Source organism: Hypanus sabinus, chromosome 16 (assembly GCF_030144855.1).
Source record: "Hypanus sabinus isolate sHypSab1 chromosome 16, sHypSab1.hap1, whole genome shotgun sequence".
Taxonomy (NCBI): Eukaryota; Metazoa; Chordata; class Chondrichthyes; order Myliobatiformes; family Dasyatidae; genus Hypanus; species Hypanus sabinus.
In genome coordinates, this window is record NC_082721.1 from 39,014,158 (window position 1) to 39,038,808 (window position 24,651).

The 24,651-nt window shown below is 40.6% G+C and overlaps 1 long non-coding RNA gene across 5 annotated transcripts in view; it reads right to left on the reverse strand.

Annotated features, from left to right (window-relative positions):
* Positions 1–24,651, reverse strand: part of LOC132406242 (uncharacterized) — a 131,397-nt gene that overhangs the window by 77,174 nt on the left and 29,572 nt on the right. For 4 of the 5 annotated variants that reach the window (XR_009516104.1, XR_009516101.1, XR_009516100.1 and 1 more), the window contains one exon: positions 9,782–9,968. This is a non-coding gene — a long non-coding RNA (uncharacterized LOC132406242). Of the gene's footprint in view, positions 1–4,310; positions 4,418–9,781; positions 9,969–24,651 lie in introns of all 5 variants that reach the window. The other variant, XR_009516103.1, reaches the window with a different exon arrangement.

Sequence of the window (24,651 nt, forward strand, 5' to 3'; positions counted from 1 at the left end):
TTCTGGCCTCCCCGATGACACACAGATCTCCTGCCGTGACACTGACCCTTGATCCACCCATTTCCAGAGCCCTGAGATCTTAGGCTTCTGAACACAATCAAGACTCTTAGGCCAAACCCTTGGCATGTCGAATAATGGCCAGGCTTGGAACCCTGAGAATGGGTCCCATTCCTGCAAAGAACAGAAGCCTGCATTTAACTCCAAGTCAGGGTCTTCAAAAGAACCCTGAAAGGGAAAAATAAAGATATTAAAGTGAAATTAGAGTTGTTTCCGAAGATGCAAGCAAAGGAGTCGTCGTTAGACACTATTATCCTGAAAGCATCCTGAAGATTCAGGTACAACATCTACACAACATCCTCTGCAATTTCTGCCATCTCCAAAGGGCTCCTGAATCCTACTATCAAACATATGTTTCCCCTCCACTATTTTCAGCAGGGTTTGCTCCCTCCATGATTCCCTTGTTCATTTGTCCCTCCCCACTAATCTCCGTCCTGGAACTTATCCCTGCAAACAGCCCAAGGGATACATTTGTCTATTCACCTCTTCCCTCACCATCATTCAGGGCTCTAAACAGTCCTTTCAGGTGAGGCAATGCTTGACCTGTGAATCTGCTGGGGTTGTCTATTGTGTCTGGTGTTCCTGATGTGGCCTCTTCTATATTGGTGAGACCCGTCGTAAAATAGGGGACCACTTTGTTGAGCACCTCCCCCTTCCTTTCCAGTCCTGAGAAAGGGTCTCAGCCCAAAACATCGGCTGGTTATTTATTTCCATAGATGATGTTGATTCCCTCCAGCATTTTGTGTGTTTTGCTTTGGATTTCCAGCATCTGTAGAATTTCTTGTGTTTTTAACATCTACTAACTCTCCTATGTCAATCCTGCCTATTATTTCTTCAAATAATTCCTCTTAAGGAAACCATGCTGACTTTGGCTTATGTTATTGTGTTCTTCCAAGTACACTAAAACCTCATCCTTAATAATCTAACATCTTGGCAACCACTGAATTCAAGCTAACTGACCTCTGTTATCCTGTCTTTTGCATCCCTCCCTTCTTTTAGAGTGGAGAAACATTTATGATTTTGCTGTCTTCCAGAACTATTCCAGAATCTAGTAATTCCTGAAAAATCATTACTAAAGCCTCCACAATCTCTTTAGCTACCTCTTTCAGAACCCTGGAGTGAAGTCCATCTGGTCCAGGTGACTTATCCACCTTCAGACCTTTCATCTTCTCAAGCACCTTTTCATTTGTAAAAGTAACTAAGCTCATTTCTGGCTCCTTTCCCCAATACTCTTGAATTTCTGACATGCTAGTGTCTTCCACAGGGGAGACTGATGAAAAATATTTATTCCATTTATACACCAATTCTTCATCCTTCATTATTACCTCTCCAGCATCATTTTTCAGCAGTTTGATTTCCACAAAGCCTTTCTGGTTGGCTTCTGGTGACTAGTGGCATTCCATAGGGGTTGGTGTTGGGACTGTTTCTTTTTATGTTTATGTCAATGATTGGGATCTAAGAATCAATGGCTTTGTGGCCAAGTTTGTGGATCATACAAAGATAAGTGGCAGGGCAGGTAGTGCTGAGAAAGCAGGTAGTCTGCTCAAGGGTGAATTTACAAGCAAATTAAAGAGTTAATATATGAGGAACATTTGATGTCTCTAGGCCTGCACTAGCTGGAATTTTGAAAACTGGAGGGAGCAATCTTATTGAAATGGCATACCAGATTCAATGGGATGGATTGGCCTAATTATGCTCCTTCTGTATGTCACCTGGTCTTATTCTCAGGCCACAGAAGTAGAGTAACATTAGGAATGACAGACTACTTCTAAAATCAACTTCAGCTGAAGCCCCACCCACACTGCATTTAAGACTCACATCAGGATCCTTGTGATGTCTTATCACCAAGAGAGTGGAGTTCCCTGTTTGTTGCTGCACATGCTTTTTTCTCAATAGTCCAATGGGTCAATACTTCTTTCGAAAGTCATCTGGGTAGGTATGTGAACTGACTTTGTTAACCTAATGGGGTGATTTGTGTGCTCCTCTTTTGGTTAAAAGGTAGATGTCTGTGTTCATTCAGATGGCCTGATGAGGTATTTGTCTAAGTTTGTCCCTTCAGAGAATGATATAAGATAGGGTCTAATCTTCACTCTCTTTGATTGCCCATTCTTAATTAAGGAATGCTTGTGACAATTCAGAGAAAATGTTCTCTTGATCATAATACACTGTACTATAAAACATTTGTTATTGAATCCGACTTCATTGCTGTTTCACTGCTAACATTGCCATCCTAACTTTAATGAGCATAAAGCTACCTGTCTTTCACTGTGATAATAATTTTCACTTGTTTGTGTGTTTTTGTCAATTATGAATGAGGAAACAGGATTCTTATCATTACGTAAACTCTTCTTGATCTTATAATGTGGTTGAAAGCTATATAATTGCATTGTCTTCTCATTACCTCGCACAGTTGCAAGCTCCCACTCTCTGGTATGACAGTTCTCACTAAAGGATGATAGATTTTCTTTTTGTTGGTTCTTTCACCCATTTTGTGCTTATTCACTTAACATAAGAAAGCATTTGTTCTGTGTTAACAAATTCTGCTCTCTTTGCTTCATCCAGCTGGCAAGACTCATTAGGGATCTGAATATTGTCAATCACACACCATTAATCTACCAGTTGTGTTGTTTAATTGCTTGTAGGATGTATTCTGTTTCATTGCAGGTTTTGCTAAGTTTAGACATTAAGAGAAATACCACAGATCTGGATTTATGAAGCAGAACAGAAAGCTTTCCTGTGGAGAATATGAGCATGGATGTGCCTTTGAAACTGAGTGCACCACGTGATATGGCCTCACCATATTGTTGTACTGGACATAGTTAATTATATTGAGAAAGATTGCTTTCAATATTGTATGTTCTCTTGTTAGCTCTGTCTAATCTGTGTGATTGAGTGATCATAGCTTTTAGCAACACCAAGACAACAGACTGATAATCTTTCTGGACATGATAGGTAACGTAGCTCTTTACAATAGTATCATAGAAACATAGAAACATAGAAAATAGGTGCAGGAGTAGGCCATTCGGCCCTTCGAGCCTGCACCACCATTCAGTATGATCATGGCTGATCATCCAACTCAGAAGCCTGTACCTGCTTTCTCTCCATACCCCTTGATCCCTTTAGCCACAAGGGCCATATCTAATTTCCTCTTAAATATAGCCAATGAACCGGCCTCAACTGTTTCCTGTGGCAGAGAATTCCACAGATTCACCACTCTCTGTATGAAGATGTTTTTCCTCATCTCGGTCCTAAAAGGCTTCCCCTTTATCCTTAAACTGTGACCCCTCGTTCTGGACTTCCCCAACATCAGAAACAATCTTCCTGCATCTAGTCTGTCCAATCCCTTTAGAATTTTATACGTTTCAATAAGATCCCCCCTCAATCTAAATTCCAGAGAGTATAAGCCTAGTCGATCCAGTCTTTCTTCATATGAAAGTCCTGCCGTCCCAGGAATGAATCTGATGAACCTTCTCTGTACTCCCTTATCAAGAATAAGATTCCCACCGCTGTCTCTAAGGAGTTTGTATGTTCTCCCTGGGACCACATGGGATTCCTCCAGGTGCTCTGGTTTCCTTCCACAGTCCAAAGATGCGCCAATTGGTAGGTTAATTGTAAGCTGTCCTATTATTAGGCTAGAGTTAAATCAGAGATTGCTGGACCACATGGCTCGAGGGGCCAGAAAGCCTATTCCATGCTGTGTCCCAATAAATAAGTAAGTATTGTTGTTGGGGAGAAATAGGTCATTTATAGCCAGAGAGTGGTGAATCTGTGGAATTTATTGCCACAGGTGGCTATGGATGCCAACATATTAGGTTTAGTTAAGGCAAAAGTTGATAGATTCTTGATTAATCAGGGCATGAAAGGATACAGGGAGAAGGCAGGTGATTGGGGCTGAGAGGGATAATGGATCAGCCATGTTGAAAGTGCAGAGCAGCCTCAGTAGGCCAAATGGCCTAATTCTTATGGTCTTGTATTGCCTGACTAGTCCATGGTAGCTCTATTTGAATCTCCTACCTTCTTTCCTCACCTTATTAAGAATCCTCATATAAAAATTTTTACTCCTCATGTATGTGAAGGATGTAAAAAATAAGGTCAATTCAAATTCAATGCAATTCAATTCAAGTATTAATTCAGCCCTCCATTCACTCGCCATCATATGCATGTTCCACCTCCATTAGGTACATCTAAATCATTCACTTCTGTCACCAGCACAGATTCTGGATCAGGAATTACGACAAGGAGTTGTACTGTACCTCGAGCACAAAACAGACAGCTTGGCTTTCAGTAAAAATGCTTAAGACCAGGCTCTGGAATGCTTCTAGGTGTGGCTGAGTGTTATAATGAGCAGTTCTTTTTTGATCTGTAGGATACAGCATCAATTATTTCAGAAAGGAGAACCATCACCAATTTATAAGACCATAAGACATAGGAGCAGAATTAGGCCATTTGGCCCATTGAGTCTAATCCGTCATTCAACCGTAGCTGATCCCTTTTTCCCCTCCTCAACCCATCCTCAACCCTCTGGCCTTCTCCCCGTAACCTTTGATATCATGTCTAAGCAAGAACCTATCAATCTCTGCCTTAAATACACCCAATGACCTGGCCTTCACAGCTGCATGTGGTAACAAATTCCACAAACCCACCACGTTCTGGCTAAAGAAATTTCTCTGAATCTGTTTTAAATGGATGTCCCTTTATCCTGACACTGAGCCTTCTTGTACCAGACTCCCCCAGCATGGGAAACATCCTTTCCACACCTACTTAAACCAGGCTTTTCAAAATTCGAAAGGTTTCAATGAGAATCCCCCTCATCCTTCTATATTCCAGCGAGTACAGACCCAGTGCCAGCAAATGTTCCTCGTATGATATCCCTTTCATTCCTGGAATCATCCTTGTGAACTGCCTCTGGACCCTCTCCAATGCCAGAACATCTTTTATGAGATGAGAAGCCCAAAACTGTTCACAATACTCAAGGTAAGGCCTCATAAAGCTTCAGCATCACATATCTGCTTTTGTATTCAAGAACTCTTGAAATGAATGACAATATTACATTTGCCCCTCCTTACCACTGACTCAACCTGCAAGTTAACCTTTAGGGTGTTCTGCACAAGAACTCCCAAGTCCCTTTGCATCTCAGATTTTTGGATTTCTCCCTATTTAGAATATAGTCTGCACATTTATTTCTACTACCAAAATGCATGAACATGCATTTCCCAACATTGTATTTCATTTATCACTTTCTTGCCCATTCTCCTAATCTGTCTATGTCCTTCTGCAGCATATCTGTTTCCTCAACACTACCTGCCCCTTTACCAATCTTTGTATCATCTGCAAATGTGGCAACAGTCAGCTATTCCATTATCTAAATCATTTATATAAAGCATAAAAAGAAGTGGACCCGACACCGACCCCTGCGGAACACCACTAGACACTGGGAGCCAACCAGAAAAGGATCCGTTTATACCCACTTGCAGCCTCGTACCAATCAGCCAATGCTCTAATCATGTTAGTAACTTTCCTGTAATACCAAGAACTCTTAACTTGGTAATCAGCCTCATGCTTGGCACCTTGTCAAAGGCCTTTTAAAAGTCCAAATGTACAACATTCACTGCATCCCCTTTATCTATCCTACTTGTTTTCTCCTCAAAGAATTCCAACAGGTCCATCAGGCAAAACTTTCCCTTAAGGAAACCATGCTGACTTTGTCCTAACTCGCCCTGTGTCACCATGACCTCATCCTTTACAATTGACTCCAACATCTTCCCAACCACTGAGGTCAGGCTAACTGGTCTATAATATTTTTTCTGCTGCCTTCCTCCTTTCTTAAAGAGTGGAGTGATATTTGAAATTTTGCAGTCCCTGGTATCATGCCAGAGTTCAATGATTTTTTAAAGATCATTGCTAATGTCTGCATAATCTCTGATGCTACCTCTTTCAGAAACTTAGGGTGCAGTTCACCTGGTCCAGATGACTTATGTATCATTAGGTCTTTCAGCTTTATGAGCACTATGTCCCTTGTAATAGTAACTACACTCACTTCTCTTCTTTCACACATTACAATACCTGACACACTGTTAGTGTCTTCCACAGTGAAAACTGATGCAAAATACTCATTTAATTTATCTGCCATATCCTTGTCCACTGTTATTATTGCTTTGGCCTCATCCTCTTGTAGTCCTATATCCACTCTCATCTCTCTTTTATTTTTTGTATACTTGAAAAAACTTTTACCATCCACTTTGATATTGTTTGCTGGTTTGTTTTCATATTTCATCTTTTCCTTTCTAATTATTCTTTTAGTTGCTCTCTGTAGGTTTTTAATAGCATCCTAATCTTCTATTTTCCCACTAACTTTTGTGTTGTTGTATGCTCTCTCTTTTGTTTTGTTATTAGCTTTGACCTCCCTTGTCAGCCACAGTTGTATTATCTTGCCAGGTGAGTATTTCTTTGTGTTTGGAATATATCTGTCCTGCACTTTCTTCATTTTTCCTAGAAACTCATGCCATTGCTGCTCTGCTGTCATCCCTGCCAGAGGCTTCTTCCAGTTTACTTTGGCCAGCTCTTCTCTCATGCCACTGTCATTTCCTTTCCTCCACTGAAATACTGTTATGTCAGACTTTACTTCCCCCTTTCAAATTTCAAGTTGATCTCAATCATATTGTGATCATATTATGATCGTATTTCACTCAGATATCTGGATTGATGATGTATTAAACTAGTTAATGACATCACTTCTAATAGTGCACAGTGCGCAGTGTACAATTCAACACTAGCTTTTGCCTAAAGCAATTAGTAATGCCAACTTGGGCAGTAATACCCACACCTCATGTTTTAAAAACAGAAAGAAAGCAAATACTTCTCATTTCCTCATGCTTTTCTATCTTATCAGCATCAGCTTGGTAAATGGTAAATATAAGCCCAAATCAAATCAACATTTCAAGCTGCAAGCAAGAGAAAATCTGCAGATGCTGGAAATCGGAGCAATACACACAAAATGCTGGAGGAACTGAGCATGCCAGGCAGCATCTATCGAAAAGAGTCAACAGCTGAAACCCTTCATCAAGACCCATTCCAGGTTCAATGTCCCAAGCCATATGGGTAACTCCGCAGCACAGCACCAGATAATGCTTTACAGTGCCAACCATAGGGGTTTGATTTCCACTGCTTTCTGTATAGAGCCTGTAACTTCTCCCAGTGACCACAGGGGTTTCCTCTGGGTTCTCAGGTGTCTATCCACATTCCCAGGATGTATAGGTTAGTAAAGGGTTATATGTTTATCCAACAAATATGGGAAACCATGGCCAAATAAGGGAGAGCCATTGCTTTGTATGGGGTAAGTTGAAACTTCCTAATTTGTTTGAGTTTTTTGATGAGGTGATATAGGTAATTGATGACGGTAGAGCTGTGGATGTTGTCAACATGAATTTTAGTATGTCATCTGCAAGATTAAGATGCACAGGATAGAGTATCTCTTGTCCTCACCTACCGCCCCACCAGCCTCAGCACATAATTCTCCATAACTTCCGTCATCTCCAACAGGATCCTACGACCAAGCACATCTTTCCCTACCCCCCATTTTCTGCCTTCTGCATGGAATGCTCCCTATGTGAATCCCTTGTCTATTTGTCTGTCCCCAATGATCTCCCTCCTGGCACTTACCCTTGCAAGCGGAAAAAGTGCTACACCTGCCCCTTCACCTCCTCCCTCACTATCATTCATGGCCCTAAAAAGACCTTCCAGGTGAGGTGACACTTCACCTGTGAGTCTGTTGGAGTCACATACTGTGTCTGGTGCTCCCAGTGTTTTCTCCTGTATATCGGTGAGACCCGACCTAGATTGGGAGACAGCTTTGCCATGCATCTACGCTCCATCCACCAGAAGAAGCACGTTCTTCCAGTAGCCACCCATTTTAATTCCACTTCCCATTCCCATTCTGCTATGTCAATCCAAGGTCTCCTCTACTGTCGCATGAGGCCACACTCAGGTTGGAGGAACAACACCTTATATTCTGTTTGAGTAACCTCCAATCTGATGGCATGAACATCACTTTCTTGAGTTTCCAGTAATGTCCCTCCTTCAACATTCCCCATCCTCTTTTCCCTCTCTCATCCTACCTCCTTGCTTGCCCATTGCCTCCCTCTGGTGCTTCTCCAAACTTCTTTTTCTGCCCTTCTCCTTCAGTCCTCTCCTATTAGATCCCCCCTTCTCCAGCCTTGTATCTCTTTCACCAATCAACTTCCCAGCTCTTTACTTTACCCCGCTCCCCCTCCCAGTTTCACCCATCACCTTGTGTTTCTGCTTCTCCTCCCCCACCACCCCCACTTTTTAAAACATTTTCTTTCTCTAGTTCTGATGAAGGGTGTTGGCCTGAAACATGAACTATACTCTTTTCCATAGATGCTGCCTGGCCTGCTGAGTTCCTCCAGCAGTTTGTGGCTCAGATTTCCAGCATTTCTCTGAATGGTAAATTAGCTGTTTGGATTCAGAACTGGTTTGCCCATAGAGTGTACTGGTTGAAGGGTCTTATTCTAACTGGAAGTTGGTGATTAGTAGCGTTCTGCAGGGATTTGTGCTGGGACCTCTGCAGTTTGTGATGTATATAAATGACCTGCATGAAAGTATAGATGGTTGGATTAGTATGTTTTCAGATAGGTTGATGGTGCTGTGGATAATGTAGATGACTAGCAAAGAATTTAGTGAGATTGTCTGTAGATCAGTTACAGACATTGACAGAGGAATGGCAGATGGAGTAGAACCTAGCCAAATGTGATTTTTTTGTACCTTGGTTGGTCCAATGTCCACTGACAGTACACTGTAAAGGGCAAGATCATTAACTGTGTTGATGAGTGGTGGGACCTTGGAGTTCAGGTTCAAAGCTCCCTGTTAGTTGATGGGGTGATGAAGAAGCCATATGGCATACTTGCCATTATTAGTCAAGACACTGGGTTCAAAAATCAGGAAGTTATGTTTCGGCTTGTTAAAATTCTATTCAAGTTGCATTTAGAGTAATGGATACAGATCTGGTTGCCCCATTACAGGTTTTGGGGAGGGCACAGAAGAGATTTCCCTGAATTCAAGGGCATGTGCTATTCCGAGCAGTTGGACTGGAGTGGTTGTTTTGTCTGGAGCAGTGGAGGCTGAGGGGAGAACTGATAGAGGATTCTGAGAGGCATAGACAGAGTGGACAGGCGATATCTTTTTTCCCAGGGTCAAAATGTTTAATTCCAGAGGAAATACATTTAAGGCGAGAAGGAGTCACTTCAAAGGAGATGTGAGGGGTAAGTTCTTTATACAGAGAATCATGGGGTCCTGGGGTGGTGGTAGAGGCAGATACATTAGGGACATTTAAGAGATGTTTAGACAGCCACATGAATGTGAGGAAAATTAAGGGATCTGGATGAACATTGTATAGGCATAAGGGATTAATTTAGTTGGCCATTTGATTATTAATTTATTTGATTTGGCACAACTACCTGTTCCTGTGCTGCACTATTCTATGTTTTATAACTTTTGCTTGTTGGGATTGTGCATTGTTCAGCAATTTATGTTATAAGCTGAGATGTTGGAGAGTGTTGATGTTCAAAGAGACCGAGATCTCTCACCATTTCACAAACACTTGATTTTTTTTTCTCTCACTCTCTGTTAAAGAAGACAAACTAGATAATCTTGCTTTTTTTTCCCCCACACTACATTCGATCTGCCATGTTCTCACCAATTCACTCACCTGGTCTCTTTGAAGCTTGGTGATCTGTTGAGGATGGATTGTTGGAGTGCAGTGACACATTTGACATCATGAGGCGAGCAGTGTGGCATTGCTTGAAGTAAAGCTAGAACTCTCTCTACAGCACTCAGACACCGAGTGGCTTTTTCTACATTGTCCGTTTATTCAGCCCACTTTCAGCAGGGAACTCCTGATTTATGGAAAGAAGAAAGGCATTAGGGTGATGAGAGGTGACGAACGGGAGAACATAAAAGGTGTACACTTTCTTCATTTGCAGCAGCATATTAGAAGAGATTCAGGTAGAACAGAAATTGGAGGAGCAATAGGTTTTGGCTTGCTGTCATCTTCAATAATTTGCCTGTCCCAGATAGACAGGGACATGAAGGCAACCATTCTGATTATTTCTAGCAGTGATTCATTCAGAAAAAGATCGAATGAACATGGGCTTATCTGTAACCAGACTGCTGGGGTGGTCAATGCCATGTGCAGATACATATCTGGATGATTTGATTCCTGTGGTTTGGAGGCCAGTAGTGTGTTGTAGACTTGGATATGAGGTTTAGAGTGATCGGAAATGTGAAAGTGTTTGAAGAAGCATATGAATATTAGGTATGAACATGAATGGCAGTGAATGATTACATTTAGGTGTTGGATGAAAGTTTAATAGCATGGAGTAATATCCTAGACAGGTGGTGTCGCTGCTGAGAGTTCAAAGTGTGAAGTAAAGTTATTGTCAAAATTTGTATATGTATCACATACTACACTGAGATTCATTTTCTTACAGGCATTAACAGTAAGAAAGAAATCCAATTTTTAAATAACTTTGCATAAATTGACAAAGACTGACAAACAATGTGTACAAGATGACAAATCATGCAAATAAAAATACTGAGAATATGAGTTATGAAGAGCCTTTGATTGTCAATACGTAGGTCATAGAATCAGTTCAGACTGGTGATGAATGTAGTTATCCACACCAGTTGAAGAGCCTGGTGGTTCCTGTTCCTGATCCTGCTGATGTGGGGCCAAAGGCTTCTGTACCTCCTGCCCAATAGTAATATAGCGAGACGAGGACATGGTCTGGCTGGTGAGTACTTTGATGATGGATACTGCTTTCTGACTGCAGTAGTCAAAATAAATACACTTCATGGTGGGGAGGTCTTTATCTATGATGGACTGAGCTGTATCTACCAATTTCTATAGCCTTTTCATTTCTAGGCATTGGTGTTTCCATATCAGACAATGATGCAACCAGTCTACTGAGCAGTTATAGAAATTTGTGAAAGTTTTTGGTAACACGCCAAATCCATGCAAACTTCTAAGGACGGTAATTAGAGGTATGGTTTGCCCTTTATGATGACTCATAAGTGCGGATACCAGGATAGATCCCATGATATATTACACCAAGGAATTTAAAAATATTGGCCCTCTCCACACAAAGTGCTGGAGGAGCTCGGCAGATCATCCAGCTTGTATAGGAAGGAACATAGAGTTCATGTTTAGTGTTGAAACCCTTTATCAGGACTCATGATTCATTTAAGTTCTCTTTATTCCTTTCCATAGGTGCCTCCTGACCTGCTAAGTTCTTCCAGCACTTTGTGTTTGTTACTCTAGATTTCCAGTATCTGCAGAATCTCTTGTGTTTATGACTCTCTTCACTGCCTTCATTCCCCTATGTCAATAATCAGCTCTTGATGATGAGTTCAATGACCTTGAATGCACTGATGCCCTTAGAATTCCACTCTTGGCATTGACACTCAGTAGGAACTCTTGCCATTGTCTCTTGATTTCAGACCTGAATGCTTGTTGGGAGGATAGAATACCATGCCTGAGTGGATGATGATCCAAGCTGGATTTGCTACTGTTGCAAGTTGGAAAGGGATATTAATTGGTACTTGATGGTCAGCATAGATATGAGTGATGAAGGGCCTGTTACTGTTTGACTCACTGACTCATGCAGATAGAAGATCTCTCTCATTTCTTTCGTCTTATCCACCAAATATCTGAGCTACATATTAGGGTGCCTGCTTTATTTTGTCATTTGTTCCATACTTCAGAAGATTATGAAATGATTTTGATTCACGCTTGTCGTACAACCACACCCCCCCCAATAAACAATTTCATGCTTCACACGAATGCCATAAATATACTTTATTGTAATAAAATAACACAGCGAATATTTTCCGAATCAAGAAATCATGGGGAGTTTTGTGTGCATCCAGCATTATGGTTAGTTAATTGTGCGCCAGTATGGTTTCCATAATGTCTAATCCAGCTCCCACTAATAAACAGAGGCACATTTGAATTGAACTATTTAAAGAAATTTGACTTTCATGAAAAATGTGAGTTGGCTCTATTGTACTATGAAGTGAAAGAGTGAATCAGGTTTTGAAAGCCAAAAATTGAACTGTGGGGTAAACTGCTTACAGTGGATAATTTTTTCCATTATGTAAAAAATAAGTTGCTGACAGAATTCTTGTGTTATTGTGTTCTGTTGTGCTCACAGACTGAACAACTCTCAGAGCATCATCTGTTGCACTGTACAGAGTGGATTTTTCCCCCTAGAATACCACTTGTTAATTAATTTGAGAATCTGACGAATTGTTCTTTCAAATTAGGATGCTGTGTGAAAAGAGCCTGTGAAAATCTTGCAGGAAATCACCAACTCTTGGAGCTAGCAGCCGATGTGTTCTGCAAATTCATCTAAAAGCTCCAATTAAATCCCTGTTTTGACATTTTGGAATTAGTTCATGACCTACTATTCCAAACCAGGCTATTTGCTTCAAGTAAAGAACACTCTTCGCAGTATTAAGAAGCAAGTCCCTCAGCAGCACATTTCAGTGATGTGGAATAGGAGACGTAAAATGGAGCATTTGCTTCTGCAGCATGCTAATTGGAAATGTTCTTCTTTATTAAGATTTTTAAGCATTCCAAGATCCAAGCTCTGAACAGTTTCTTCATGAAGAGTGGATTTCCTGTGGATACCTTTTGGTGAAGTTTACTTACGCAGAAAATATTATTTTTAATTGTGTGCAGAAATTGTTTGCTGTCTGGTCTTTCCTTGAAGATTCTCCCTGGCAAAATATATGAAGTAAAATTGAGAAACAGGGATCAATTAACTATGTCAGTCCTTTTCAATGTAAAAGGTTTTTGTGATATAAACTGGGCTTGAATCTACGTAACCTCCAAGAGCACCATAATCTTGTCAAGGTTAGGGGCCTTGCATGCCTCAATAACCCAGAGAGCTATGTTGGCTGGAGTCAGGGCCTTATGCTTTGGCCCTATGTAGAGTCACCCATGCCAAACAGGTCAAAGGGCAGAAGACAGACTAAAAGTGGTTCATCGGTCTTCCAGGTTTAGGGGTTCACCTCAGGGCTAACAACTGTGACTGGTCAAACAAAAGTGTTAGGATACAGCAGTGATATATCTGTATCTTCTATATCTGTGTGGCCAAAGACAGACAGAAATGGAGGATGTTTGTTGCTGCCCTAGATGCCAGTGATGTAATGGGCAGCAAGTAAGTAAGAATCCAAATAAATACAAAAGAGCGCAAGTCTGCCATTGGGTGTTTGAATAACCAGACCAGTGTTCAGTACGGACACTATTTGACAAGTGGTGCTAAATGATACATTTTTAAGCTTACTCCTAAAGAGACTTCCAATAGCTTTGTGTTTTGCTAATGATACCCTCTAAAATTTGCGAGCATAAGGTACAGAATGCAACAAACCAGTATTTGTGATCTGTACTCCAAAACTTAAGGTATCATACTGTCGGGAGAAACTCAAGCTGAATTTCACATCCTTTGTGTTACATCTTGCTCTACTGCCTTGCCACTTCTGACCTCTAGACTATCTCTAATCCCATGCTGCTTGTTCCTCAGACTCTGGCCTCTTTTCTTTTACTTTACCATTGCTGGAAATGACTTTAATCATGATCCCCTGAATCCTTAAACCCTCTACTTTGTGCACACCTTTGACTAAGTGTTGCATCACCTCTCCCTTTGCCTGCAGGTGATATCCAAATCTATTTCTCCGTGAGGTGTCATGGATCACTTAATTAACCAAAGGTGTTTAGTAACATCAAAAGGTACTAGCTAAAGACATCTTTTCTTTAATGAAAGAATTATCATTTTGCATTTCGGAGGTTTCTTCAAATGCAATGTCTTCAGAATAAAATAGCTCATACTAAAAGATGTCCACTGGGAATCTACAGCTTCATGTAGAAACTTAACCCGCTTGGATCTCAGAATGAACAAAAAACAACTAATGAGGGAGAATTATAGTGAGCTAGCAGAGGGTTGAGTTTTTTACCAGAAAATTTAGCCGCAGGAGCATACAACTCTATAAAAATTGCAGATACGTACAAACGTTGTACAATTGCAAAAGTTGCTGTTTTCATTTATCATTGACACTTCAAAAAATAGTACAAGATCAGGTGTAATTGTGAGTATTCCTCACCATAGTGTTAAATTAAAATGGCTACTGTATTGAAAGGTCTAACAATAGAGAATTGTTAGAGGCGTTCACTGGAATAACAGTTAGTGGAAGTATCAACAAACACCTTGGTTGGAATTAAAGGCCTTGTGAAACAATGTTTGTAAAAGAGAACTTGAAACAAGTTTCTGAAGAACATCAACAGTTTTCTTATATTTCTCCCTGAATGTTTAGGCAGGTGTGTATGGTTAATATGCCATGGCATAGTCGTAGATGGCTACGCAGCCATGATCCAGACAGGAAGTGTATAGTTTGAGGAAATTTTGCTTTTCTGCCCTTCCATAGCATATGTAGATAAACTTCTGAAACCAATTTGCTGAGCCTGTTGCAACAGAAGTGTAACTTAGAAAGGGAAGGATTTCCACTGAGATCCACATTCATGGCCTTCCAGCAGGGAGCTCTTGGGTACTTAAGCACACAGAAACAAACACAAATAAAAACTATTAAATTATGTGGTCATGCATCTGGAGGCACTTATTCAGCACAGAAGAGAAATAGTTCTTCGGATTCTTCTGATTTGTAGGCACAGGATCATACTAGGTGATTGATTCCCATCTATAGTTCACCCAACCTCTTCCCGTCCCTGCCACCATGCTCCTCAATATCTAAAACAAGGGAGCCATTGAAATATATTTCCATCCCTGCCACCATTCTCATCGATATCTGAAACAAGGGAGCCACTGGAGTATATTTTCTACCTTGCTTTTGCAATTGAAAATCAGAAGCAAAATACAATCAGAAATATTATAGGGGTCTCTTCCCCAGCAAGGAGCATTGCAAGACCTGTTGGATAAAAGTCACACAGCAACACTGATTCCATGACTCAATATCAAACCATACAAAGGTTTGTGTTGAGGGAAGTAATCTGAAAGAAGGCAGATGAAAAACATAAGATCAGAAGTCACATTTTTGAGAATATAGTTTTAAATTTGGAATTACAACTTTCCTGACCAATACAGAATTTCCTCAGATTCAGGGTCTAATTCAGCCTTCTTCCATTTCGCTTTATTTACATCTCCTTCAGACAGGTCGGGTGTGACTAATAAACTTTCACCACTGGCACAACAATCTCTCATCATTTATTCTGTTTTGGTCTCCAATTGTCAATAGACATTTTCTTTCATCTCTCCACCCCTTGCTCTTCTCTGCAAATTAAAGTACATTTGATCTCTAACTTTGCTGGATTCTAACGATGAACAGCCTGAACTATAAACTATTTCTCTCCACAGATGCGGCAAATTGATTATTTTCATTGTTTGCTCGTTTACTTTTCTTATTTTACACATATTTCTTAAGTGTAGGACAGGAAATATGTCTCCAATAAATTTACAGATATTGTTTTACTTAGATTAAGATCATCAGTGGAAAGTGAGTTGAAAGTGGGACCAGATCATGCCACATTAGGTTAGGTTATCTTGGCACTTCATTAATCATTTGAAGCCTTCAGCTCATCTTAAAATTTTAAAAGTAATTTTTAATAGAATGAAAATCTGTTCATTTTCCATAGAGATGACTAGAAAGAGGAAATTGATCTGAAGCTTCGGAAATACCTTAGTATTATGCATTCAGAATTGACTCTCTTGGTATTGTTTGTCAGAGAAAGGATTAGCTGATGCATTGGCCACTGGATGTTTGCATTACTCTGGGAATTCCATGCTTGCTGTTTAGAAACCTCATGCCTGCAATCTTCTTAGATACGTGCGCCAACATTTCTGACTCTTACATAACTCTTGTTTACCGCTGTCTCGACTCTAAGCTCTGAAAATCCCTTTGCATATCCCTACACTTCTTTCAAATGCTTCTGAAAACCAGCCCTATTGACCAATATTTGGTTATTCTATCTTATCTCCATCTTTGCAGACTATATTCTCATGATATACGTTTAATTTCCTTCCAACTTCCTTTCTGTGCTGGTTCGCTTAAGGCTAAATTCAACAGACTATTCACGGCCCAGCCATTGTCTTGCACCAGTACTGCCTGATTTTGTAGGGACATAGGACACTGCAGATGATGGAATCTGATAATAGAGGAAGGAGAAGGGTAGAAGCATATAAGAGATGGATGGATGGTGCACAGGAAGGGATAGTGGGGTAGGGGATAGGTATAGTGAGAGGAGTGTATGGGTGATAGGTAGATAGAGTCGGTAGGGAAAAATGAAGGACATTAAGTGTAAGACTGTGCAGTTTTGGAAATAAAAGTGCATGTGAGAGCACCTGGGTAGATCTGAAGGAGGAAGGAAGGGTCAGGAGAGGGGTAGGTTAACTGAAAGTGAAGAATACACTGTTCATGCCATTGAGTTATAGATTGGCGGATATATCTCCCTACTGTGACAGAATGGAGAAGCTTCATTAGTTCATATGTTTTGGACTTGTCTGTATCTTGAAAAATATTGGAAGGAAGTTTTTCAAACTTTTTCATTACTTTTTAAAGTCAATTTTAAGCCGAACCTTCTGATGGCCCTATTTGGTATTGTTGCAAGACAAGATATTAAGCTGAAGGCATCTGATTTACATATTTTGGCCTCTACTCTCTTATAGCTAGGAGGATGCTTCTGTTTAAATGGAAAGATGCTTTTCCTCCTACTCCTGCTCAATGGTTATGTAACATTATGTCATGTTTAGATTTAGAGAAGATTCATTGTTCAATTTCTGAATCTCATCAAGACTTTCAAACATTGTGGGGACCTTTTCTGAATTATTTTCAAAACCCTCAATTCATTGTTTAAACTCAGATGTTGGCTATTTTTAATTTTTATTATATGAGAAGGTACTTTACCTTTTCTCCTTAATAAACAGCTCAGTCTTGGTAGCGATTAGATTTTTTTTTGCAATGAATTAGTATATTTCAATATAACTATTGATTAACTTACATGAATATGGGGTAATGAGATTGTTATTATGAACAGATATAATGTAATTGGTAGTTGTTTAAAATCTTTTTTGACCTTTTATATACACTTTCTTGCCTGTATTCTACTATGTAGAAACTAATTAAAATATTGGAAAAGAGTTATAGATTGTCATGTTTAATTTTGTATTTAATGGTCTTTTGCCAGTCACTGTAATTTTCTCCACTGTGGATGTAGCTGCTTTTTGAACTACAACGGTGCAATGGGCTACATGCTGCACTAATGGATATGTTTTATATCAGATTAATAGTTAAACCGAAGCATTAACTGACTTCTCAGTGTAAACGTTTCCGTGCCATAATATCTATAGTGACATTAGGTGCTGCAGAATGCAGAGAAGGCTTACGTATTGTGCATATTCAAAGGCCAAGTTTTAATAAAGGTTCATTCAGCTTTTCCCACATCTCAGCTCTTGGCAAAGGTAGACAATGATGAATGAAATTCACCTCCACTTTTAATGTGCTAGCACAGTCTTTTATTGATTGAGGAAAAGGGTATTGGAAAGTCAAGAACTTAGAGCTTGCACAAAGTTTATGATCTGTCTGGAAGAAGTGATTCCTACTCTTGTCTATTATGCACCTCAAAACTCTGGAAAAAGACATTGCTGATGCTGTCTCCACAAAATCAACTGAATTCCCTGGAAATGTATATGAACTAGCATCATCGTTGTCTTTCAAACCAACATGCACAGTATCAAGAACCTAGTCATTCTCAATTGGTTGTGTTGAGCAGGCTAAATCATTTGTTTGACACCAGACTCTGAAACAAGCACTCTATTCCAAGCTCTGTCATAGGAAAAGAATAGCAGATGCAGACAGTGATATGTTCAAGAATATGTCCAAAGCCTCCTTGAAGAGGTGAAACATTCTCACTGACTCTTGCAAGACCCTGGCCTATAATGGATCAAATTGGAGAAAGAGTATTGGGAATGATATTGCGATATTCAAGTCAATGCGGTGGAATAAGAGTGAACCCCTGTGCAAACAGTATACCAACTCACAAACTACCCACCCATCTGTCCTGTCAGGTCCCATCTGCCATATTTGTGGAGGAGTCTAAGTTTCCCACTTTGGCTTCATTAGCAACCTCAGGACCCTCAAAACCAGAGTGAAGATATGTCATTCTTGAACCTGAGGGACTGTCTCAGAAGAGGAGTATGTGATGTTGATTGAATATACCAAACAAAACATCATCCTGGCATTCTTGTATTCAGGGTGAAAATTGATAGCTATCTTTCTTAGGTCATAGCAGTGACTGCACGTCAATCATATTCATTGGCTGTGAAACAGTCTGGGCATTGTGAAATCTGTTATAGAAATGCGAGTCCTTTTTTTTAAACTAAATAATTCTCTGGCATAACCTTTGTGTTAGCCCTCCATCTCGAGAGAAACGGGCTTTCAGAGGAAGACCTGCTTCACTGTTGCCAAGCAATTTAACTTCTCAAGTGCTTTAACTGGCATTCACTTACCTCTGTTATTAACAAACTCTCCCCTGAAGGATTGAATTAAACATTAGTATTCTGCCTCTGGACCCTGCCTTTAAGTCTAAACCAGATTCTTGGATGGAAATCACTTCACTCTGCTGACTGTGAAAGTCTTTTATAAAATGAATTTTGACAATGTCAATCTAGCTCTTTCATAATGATGTAAAACTGCCCTCAATTTGACATTAAATTAATAAGTTCATATTGAGAGGTTATAGATTGGGCGCACTTGGTAAAGAGCAATGGAAATAAATCATACTAATGCAATAGGGGTGTTCTACTGCATTTGGGACTGACATACATTCTCAAATAGCTGGAAATATTTGGTACAGTCACAAAGCTCCTGAAATGTGAAATACTTCTGCTACTTCCATTACTCACCACTCAGTGGGTGAACTATACTTACCTACTAAAAAAAACCTGACACAGGGCTCAGAGTACTCCATAGTATTCCATTGTGCTTACAGCACAGACATAGGACATTCACCTCAACTGACCCACATCAAAGTTTATCCACTATACAAGCTTGCTTCACCCTGCTATGTCAGCATATTTCTGTGGAATTCAACAAATAATCAGGACTGAAGAGGCAAGATGGCCAGTGATCAGTGGAGGGGTGAGATGGCCAGTATAAAGGAGAGATACGAAGCAGTGAAAAAAGAAACTAAGTTGATTAGTGAACTAAGGACATATGTAAGAAAACAGACAAGTCTTGCCAAGTGAGGGTGGGAAGTGGGTGAAGTTTGAAGATAGTGGTAGGTAAATGGTACGGACAAACGAAGAAAGAGAAGGGAGAATAAAAACAGATTGAGAAAAGTGGGTGGAAGTGGGGGAGAGGGGAGTATAAAGATGGAAGACAGCTTCTGGAGGGAGATGAGCAGGAAAAGCAGGGGCTACCAGTGCTAGATTTTGATAAATAAAGAGGTGAGAGTGAGAATCATTAGGGAAGAGGTGTACAGCACGTTGGAATTAGAACCAAATAGGGGAGGGGTGGAAATGGGTGAACTGTTTGTGTATAGTGGGTGGTTGGAACCTATAAGGACAGGTGGATAAAAATGGGTGAGGGGAGCTGGATAGCCTATTATGTAAAGGGGCAAAAACAAGAGGACTGTAGCAAGTTTGGAAGGAGGGCTAACATTGTCATAGGTTTATCTGTATTCCTCTTGAATAGATAGAAAACATAGAAAACCTACAGCACAATACAAGCCCTTTGGCCCATAATGCTGTGCCGAACATGTACTTACTTTAGAAATTACCTGAGGCTACCCATAACCTATTTTTCTAAGCTCCATGTACCTATCCAAGAATCTCTTAAAAAAACCCATTGTATCTGCCTCCACCACTGTCACCGGCAGCCCATTCCAGGCACTCACCACTCTCTGCATAAAAAAACGTACTCCTGACATCTCCTTTGTAGCTACCTCCAAGCATTTTAAAACTGTGCCCTCTCATTAGTCATTTCAGCCCTGGGAAAAAGCCTCTGTCTATCCACATGATCAATGCCTCACATCATCTTATACACCTCTATCAGGTCACCTTTCATCCTCCAAGGAGAAAAGGCCAAGTTCACTCAACCTATTCTTAAAAGGCATGCTCCCCAATCCAGGCACCATCCTTGTAAATCTCCTCTGCATCCTTTCTATAGTTTCCACATCCTTCCTGTAGATCCTCCCATTTGTATCAACTACTCCTTATAGTTCAAGGCTCTTACTCTCTTGGGATAAAAAAGGTTCCTCTCAAACTGTTTAGGGCTGTCTTGTACTTACAGTCGGTAGTTTTTGCCTTGGATAACATTGACTATGGGTGATATGAAGATAAAGAGGAGGCATTAGGGACCTATATTAGGGTAAATGTAGAACAGCAGACAATTGCAGGGGTTAAAATGACTCATTGGTCACCATTTATTCTTAGGTTGAGCATTCAGCATATTGTTGCACTGCAGCCCCTACAGAAGGCATCAGAAGCACCTTGTGCCATGGGACACAGAACTTACATAGAAAGGCACATCGCAGCGTAGACCCTCTGGCCCACGATGTTATGCCGACATTTTAACCAACTCCAAGATTAATCAACTGCTTCCCTCCTACATTATCCTCTATTTATATTTCATTTGTGTTCCTACCTAAGGGTCACCTAAATGTCCCTAATATATCTGCCTCTACTTCCATCCCTGACAGTCTGTTCCACACACCCTTAACTCTGTGTAAAATAAAACCTACCTCTGAAATCCTCCCTATCATTTCCCCTAATTAATTTTAAACTGTGCCCATCTCTCCCTTAAAGAATTTATCAGGTTCATGAGGCATGACCTGCAACTCACTGAACCATGCTGACGATCCCTGATCTGACAATGCTTCTCCAAATGCTTGTAAATCCCATCTCAAAGAACCCTCTATAATAGTTTGCCTATCACATAATTTCCAGGATTATCCTAATTACCTTTCTTGAATAAAGGAATAACATTTGTCATGCTCCAATCTTCTGGTACTACTCCTGTGGCAAGTGAGGATGCAAAGATCATTGTCACAGGTGCAGCAATCCCTTCTCTCACTTCCCATAGTAATCTGGGTATATCCTGTCCAGCAATAGGAACTTATCTATCTTAAAGTTTTACAAAATTTACAACACATCCTCTTTCTTAACATTGACATGTTACAGCATATTAGTTTCATACTGATCTCACAGTCGCCAAGGTTCCTCTTGCTACTGATCAATACTGAAGCAAAGTATTCACTGATGTCCTCCACTACCTCCTCTGATTCCAGGCACATGTTTTCTCTTTTATCCCTTATCTATTATATAGATATCCTCACTCCAGTCATCCTCTCGTTTTTTTTTGTGTATGTGCAGAACACCTTAAGGTTTTTGATAATCCTCTCCAAGGCCATCTCATGTGCCCTTCCAGCTCTCCTGTCCCTTCTTAAACTCCTTCCTGGCTACTTATGTTCTCAAGAGCTGCATCTAATCCCAAGTATACTTCTTTCTTAGACCATGAGACAGAGGAGTAGAATTAGGCCATTCTGCCCATCAAGTGTGCTCAGCCATCTGTCATTGCTGATCCCACTCAACTCCATACACCTGCCTTCTCACCATATGCTTTGATGCCTTGACCTATCAAGAAACGATCAATTTCTGCCTTAAGTATACCCATGGACTTGGGCTCCACCGCAATATGTGGCAGAGCATTTCATAGATTCACTGCTCTGGCTAATAAAAAATTCTCTTTGCCTCTGTTCTAAAAGGTTGCCCCTTAATTTTGAGGCTGTGCCCTCCAGTTCTAGATACCCCCACCAGAGGAAATAACCTCTCTACATTCACCCTGTCTAGTCCTTTCAACATTTGGTAGGTTTCAATGAGATCTCCCTGCATTCTTCTAAATTCCAGGGAACACAGCCCCAAAGCTGCCAGGCTCCACATATGTTAACCCCTTCATTTCTGGAATCATTCTTGTGAATGTCCTCAAGACAATACATCCTCTCTGAAATGCTAACAATACTCCAAGTGTGGCCTGACTAGTGTCTTATAAAGACACTTTATCTCCTTGCTTTAAATACTATTCCCCTTAAAATAAATGCCAACATTGCATTTGCCTTCTTTACCACAGTCTCAACCTGTAAATTCACTAAATTAACCTTCTGGGAGTCTTGCATGAGGACTCCTAAGTCCCTCTGCACCTCTGATGTTTGAACCTTCTCCCCATTTAGATAACAGTCCAGTCCGCATTAATGTTCCATTCACCAAAATGTGTTATCATTCATTTCCCAACACTATATTCTAACTGCCACTTTTTTGCCAATTCTTCCAATTTGTCTAAGAAAAGATTCCAATCATCCACAAATCTGAAACCCTGCCCCTGCAGCATTTCTCAGCCACACATTCATCTGCCACATCATCCTATTCTTACTGTAGCTTACTATGTTTACTCTTCAGGATCTCATCCTTTTGTCCTACCTGTGTCTTTGGTACCAATGCGTACTACAGCTTCTGGCTGCTGATCTTCCCTCTTAAGGATCCTGTGGACCCAATCTGAGATATCTCTTAACCCTGGTACCTGGGAGGCAGCATAGCATCTGTGTGTCTTTTTCATGTCCACAGAATCGCCTGTCTTTTCTCTGACCTATTGATACCCCTATCATTTACTCCCCTCCTCTTCTTCCTCCTTCCCTTCAGCACCACAGAGCCAGATTGAATGCCAGAGACTTGGTTGCTCTGGCTTTCCCCTAGTAGGTCATCCTCCCCACTAACGGTATCCAAAATGTACATTTGTTATTGAGGGGATCAGCCGCATGGTTTCTTTGTACTGGCTGTCTATTCCCACCCCTCTCCTGACAGTCATCCAGCTACCTGCCTCCTGCATCTTAGGCATGACTCCTCCCTGTGGCTTCTATCTATCAACTCTTCACTCATCATTTTTCTGAATGACACGTAGGTCATCTAACTCCAGCTATAGTTCCCTAATATGATCTGTCAGGAGCTGCACCTAGATGCATTTCAAACAGATGTAGCAATCAGGGACGCTGGCGCTCTCCTTGATCTCCCACATCTTGCAAGAAGCATACACTATTGCCATGGGATCTATTCTTGATGATTAAGCTAGGCACTAATACAGAAAGAAATAGAAACATGGCAGAAGCTTAATCTTACCACACTTTGGATCAGTTTTCCATCAGTGCATAATCTGATCTTAACTGGGACTCCGACTGTTACATTCAGTCAGATGGCCTCACTGGGCAAAGATATTCCCTTTGTTTGTACCCTAACTAATTTAATTTCTCTCCTTCCCAGTCCCGATCAAGGGTCAAATTCCTGAAGCATAAGATATTTTTTCTTTCCACAGCTGTTGCTTGACCTGCTGGCAATTCAAAATGCTTTCTGTTTTTATTCTAACAGTTCTGCTGGTTTGAAGTCCAAGGAGAGCTTTGAACAAAGGGAACCAACAGCTCTGGGTACACAGCGACAATGAGAATGACCTTTTGATCTGACCTTTCCAGAATATTCAGCTTTATCTTTACCACTTTGCAATTTTCATCAGTTTGTTTGAACAAATGCTGTGTCTTTTTCTGGACCACTAGCTGCGCCAAAATATCACAGCTCTCCGTTAACCAAAGATGATCCTTGTCAGTGTTCATCTTTTGTATTCTGGTCCAGCTCAATATTCTGCATCACGGTATTTACCTTACACTGGTGATTAAATCTATCCATTCAATATTGATCATGATGATGCTGCCTTCCCTATTGTCATTCCTAAATAATCTTTAAGATAGTGCTACCGAAGATGTGCAATAGGTTACTGATAGTTTGGAAGGCAAGAGATTCAACTAAAAACATTACTTACAACACCTTTTCTGAAGCAAGTTGTAGTGAACTGTTGCCACAGAGAGTGATTCAGGGAATGAGCCATGCTGGGTCATTGCAACGTGCAACAAGTTCGAGCTGGTGTCGCAGATGGAGTTGGTATCACTGCTGGAGATGGAGTGAGCAATTTGGAGAGGAGTCGATGCAGAAGGGTTTCGATGCCCATCCACCAATTTGGTGTGATCGAGACAGGCTTTGGGCTGGGTGGCCACGCGTATTATGGTGCCATGGTCTGGATCCTAGAGCAAGGCACTACCTGGTGTTTGGACAGTTTATACGTGACACAGATAGACTGGAAGCCCAAGTGTTGGGAATGGAGAATGAGCATCATGCTGATATCACTCGCTCTCTCATGAATACTCATGAGGCTGTGAACTGATTCAGCTACTGTGCATTTTTGCCCCGCTGGTGTTTTGCATTGGGACCAAGGCTTGGACGTACTCTGGCTGCTCCAGTAGCAGATCTCTTTGAAAGCTTGTTTCTATTGTTTGCATGATTTCTGTTTTTAAATTGGGTTATTTGGCTTTCTTGCTTTGTAAGCAGACAAATCTCAGGGTGTATAATTTATTCATTTTTTGATAATAAACGTACTTTGAATCTTAAAAAGGACACAGACTGCAGATGCTGGAACCTG